Source organism: Geospiza fortis, unplaced genomic scaffold (assembly GCF_000277835.1).
Source record: "Geospiza fortis unplaced genomic scaffold, GeoFor_1.0 scaffold474, whole genome shotgun sequence".
Taxonomy (NCBI): domain Eukaryota; kingdom Metazoa; phylum Chordata; class Aves; order Passeriformes; family Thraupidae; genus Geospiza; species Geospiza fortis.
The window spans coordinates 222,507-226,496 of NW_005054661.1; the positions used below are offsets into that span (position 1 = coordinate 222,507).

At 56.7% G+C, this 3,990-nt stretch overlaps 4 non-coding genes across 4 annotated transcripts; 3 read left to right on the plus strand and 1 right to left on the minus strand.

Moving 5' to 3' along the window:
* The first annotated feature begins 1,249 nt into the window (after positions 1-1,249).
* Positions 1,250-1,321, plus strand: TRNAA-UGC. The gene has a single exon. It is a non-coding gene; the product is annotated as a tRNA-Ala (tRNA).
* A 243-nt stretch (positions 1,322-1,564) lies between these two features.
* Positions 1,565-1,646, plus strand: TRNAS-UGA. The gene has a single exon. It is a non-coding gene; the product is annotated as a tRNA-Ser (tRNA).
* Positions 1,647-2,170: 524 nt separating this feature from the next.
* TRNAA-CGC lies at positions 2,171-2,242 on the minus strand. The gene has a single exon. It is a non-coding gene; the product is annotated as a tRNA-Ala (tRNA).
* Positions 2,243-3,384: 1,142 nt separating this feature from the next.
* Positions 3,385-3,456, plus strand: TRNAP-CGG. The gene has a single exon. It is a non-coding gene; the product is annotated as a tRNA-Pro (tRNA).
* The last annotated feature ends 534 nt before the right edge of the window (positions 3,457-3,990 follow it).

The window sequence follows — 3,990 nt, forward strand, 5'->3', positions numbered from 1 at the left end:
CACAGCGCTCCGCCGCCCCCGCCGCCCCCGCCGCTCCTCCCCCGCACGCCGCCGGCGCTGCGATGGCCGAGGGGTGAACGCCTTGCACTCGAAATCCAGCAGGGGCTCCCTGCGCAGGTTCCAATCCTGCTCACTCACATGGTTTTACCGGCGTAGATGGGAGTCGACCCTCTCGGCATACACGGCGTCTTAACTTTCTTCTCTTGCTATCAAGGAATATGTAGCATCGTAGGGCAGGGAGTCATGGACCACTCACTCTGGGATCGGGGGAAGTCCTCCCGGTGATGGGGTTACCTCTTTTTACCGATGGGCCAGCTGGGACCGACGCAAGCCCAGGGCAGTGGTGCCAAGGTGCCCAACAATGCAGGTTTGGGGTGTGTTTCCACCTTAAGGTATGAGGAGATGTGGGTCTCACTCCCAGAGGAATTGTCGTTTTGGTCAGAGCCTGTCCTGTTTTTCTCTGGAGGTGCAGAGCCCTCTGGGGTCTTCCCCTTGTTGCCCCCCAGTCACTGCAGCTTGGGGCTGGGCAGGATGAGTGGGGCAGCTCGAGGGGCTGGCATGGCGTGTGGCACCCGCTGTGTACCGCTGCTGTCCCCCTCACTCCTGGGCCTGCCATGCCCCCAGGCAGCACCAGTGTTTTTGGTTAGGGTCTGTAGAGGGCTCTGCCAGCCCCACAACCAACAGGGACGGGTCTGGAGAGGCAAAAGGACATGGAGATGCTGGGGGTTGATCCCAAGGCCTCCTGCATACAAAGCAAGCGCTGTCCCGCTGAGGTACATGCCCCTGTGCAAGGGGAGGGTGGTGTCCAAGGGTCCCCGCTGTCTTCATGGTCCACCGACCCCTGTGGCCACTGGATTCAGAGAAGTTTTGCACTATGGACGCCTCCAAATGCCAGCCCCACCTCCTGGGCACCGTTAGATGATTTCCTTGTTCCAGGCTGTGCCAAGGGGCAAAAGACAACATTAGGCACCCTCTTCAACTCCCAGAATTGGGGGGCACAGATCAGGGGCATGATTCTCACTTAAGGTTGAGAGGTCCTGGGTTCACCTCCTCGATGAGCCCACCTTTTGGGCACCTAACTTCTTTGGCTGGCACATGGGACAGCGGCATAAGCAGGGCTCTGGCACAGAGGGCTGGGTGCTCCTTCCTGGCTGGGCGGGCAGGATCCATGTCCCAAGGCTGGCAGTGTGTGCCCCAGGGATGAAGGGACTCAGCCAGCCCATCTCCCTGCCCTGCCAGCCTGGCACAGGGGGATGTAGCTCAGCGGGAGAGCGCTTGCTTTGCATGCAAGAGGCCCTGGGATCAAGCCCCAGCATCTCCATGTTTTTTTCTGCTGTATCCCTGGGCATCCTTGGAGGACGCTTCCCTGTGCTGCCCGTCTTGTGGCCAAGACACCTGGATATTTTCCAGCCATCAGTTAATATTCCTGCATGTTCCCTTTTCCCAGCCCTCCAGGTGCGGCTACTGGGGCTGAGCAGAGCCCCACACCAGGCTGGGGGATGGCATAGCCTGGGGCAAAGTGGGGTGTCCCCAGCTGTCCTCAGCACGATGAGCAGCACCAGGGGCTGTGATGGCCGAGGGGTGAAGGCGTTGGACTTGAAATCCAATAGGGATTCCCTGCGCAGGTTCGAATCCTGCTCACAGCGATAGGTTTTACCCACGGCTGGATGGGGTGGGGCACTAAGGCAACTGACCCCTTCCCTCAGGATTTTGATCCCTGGAGAGCAGCGGATAGGGAAGGGGCAGTGCTCTTGGAGGGTGGGCTTGGGGACTCTAGGCTCCGCTCCTGCATGACCCCTCCTTTTGGGCACCTGCGGCTAGGCATGGCCTCTGCAGTGTCAGGGCAGGGGTGGGGAGGCACTGCCCAGCACAGAGGGCACAGGCAGCCTCCCTCGCTGGGTGACCCCTGGGATGGAATGGCGCCATCGCTGCCAGGAGCACAGGGCTGCCCAGTGCCCATGGGCACAGGCACAGCTCAGCCATGCCCAGGGCTGGTTCCCTCCTGGGTTGGGAAGGAGCTGCAGGGCAGTGGGGGTCATGCTGCCACTGCAGCCTCGGGGCAAGCCCTGCCATGGTGCATCACTCACCTTTGGGGAGCCCTTCCCGAGGCAGATGCGAGTTTATCATCACTGGCCCGTGGAGGAGGTGGGTTTGAGGAGGGAAAAAAGGCTGGAGATGCTGGGGGTTGAACCCAGGGCCTCTTACATGCGAAGCAAGCGCTCTTCCACTGAGCTACACTCCCTGCCTGGGCAGCCCCCCCCCCTCCGGCGTTCTGCCGACCCCCCTGCTCCTTGTGGCCCCCATTTTGAAACCAGGCAGGTACAGCCCATAGCCATGCTGTGCTGGGCAGGGTGGGAGCTTCAGACGAAGTTTAGAAACTCCCATTGAATCTTGAAATGCGGAGAGGAACCCCTGGCTTTCTAAACTTCTCAGAGAGGAGCCTGGGTGTGGCTGGACCCAACCTTAGCCCCAGATTTTGCAGTGATTTATCTCTAAAATATTGTATAGGTGTAGTAGAAATTTTATACAGCTTTATCCTGCAGGATTAAAAATAAATATTAAAATTAATACTTACACAAATACATATTATTTATTACCATGATTAGACAAAAAAATCTTAATCAGAAGTATTTACTACACAATATAAGTGCTAAAACAACTATTACAATATAGTGCACTGTGAAGGAACTTTGAAACAATTATATTAAAGCAAATATATTAAAGCTGCCAAAACCAATTATTAAGTAAAGTTTGATGTTTCTCACCCAGACCAGCCAGTGACTGGGGGCAAATCTCTTGGGCTCAGCCTTAAGGAGTGGCCTTGAGGACTGCCTCGCAGGGAGGAATCTCCACACATACCCTTCAAGAAAGGATCAGTCAGAAAATCCTGCCATTCAGATCTGGGACTTTTTATAGTATAAAAGCGTGGACTGTGAGCCAGATATGTCCAGGCCAGCTGTGCCAGCTCAACAGCTTTAGTAAAGTTATCAGTAATATTTCTTGTTTGTTCCTTTATCCAGATATTTTACCAGAGCTACTGTATCTTCATCTCACTATCAGGATGTTTAAATTCGAGGTTGATGAGTCAGGCTGGTTTCAGCTTTATTCAACACCAAAAGCAGCGTGACCTATTTTCTTTGTTTAACACCGATTGTTTGGGAAATAGAGCATTGTTTGTTTCCTCCATTCCAGTCTCTGGCATTCCAGAGCAACCTGCTACATATGCCCAGGTGACATCTCCACAGCCAGGGAAGAACAAGGGTGACCTTTTCATGGTGACCATCCACAGGGACAAACAGAGCTGCCACAGGTCCCATCTCACACCAGGCAGTTCTGTGAGTACTCGAAGTAAAAAAAGGGTTTTTCTCCTATGTGCTTCTATCTGGCTCGTTGGTCTAGGGGTATGATTCTCGCTTCGGGTGCGAGAGGTCCCGGGTTCAAATCCCGGACGAGCCCTGCTTTTGGGCACCTACGCGCCGTGGGATGCGGTGGGGCCAGGGTGGGGGTGGAGGGAGGGAAGCGATGCCTGCGGAGCAGCGATGGGCGCAGTGTTTTGTGTGGGCACATCCTTAAACCAGGAGGAGCGCAGGGCTGGGAAAGGTGGAGTACAGCCTGTGGCAGTCGGGTTTGGAGCCACGGGGGCAGAGTGGGGTGAGGGGACTTGGCCAACTCCCCTTCCTGTTGCACAGGGGGATGTAGCTCAGCGGGAGAGCGCTTGTCCCAGCATCTCCATGTCCTTTTGCCACTCCTGAGCCCTCCGCATACAGGGCCCCCAGAGGCGCCCAGATGGCCCACAAGAAATCCCTGCGGCTGCCCGTGGCCACGGGGGAGCTGGCATTGCCTGCTGGCAGCCCAAGGCAGGCAGCAAGGAAATGCCGGGCGAGATGTCCCCCCTTCCCCAGGCACCGTAGAGAGCGGAGGCCGGCAGAGGGCCTTCCCCACGGGGCTCACGGTGTCTCTTGGGGTGAGCACGGGGGCCGGGGGTGAGCC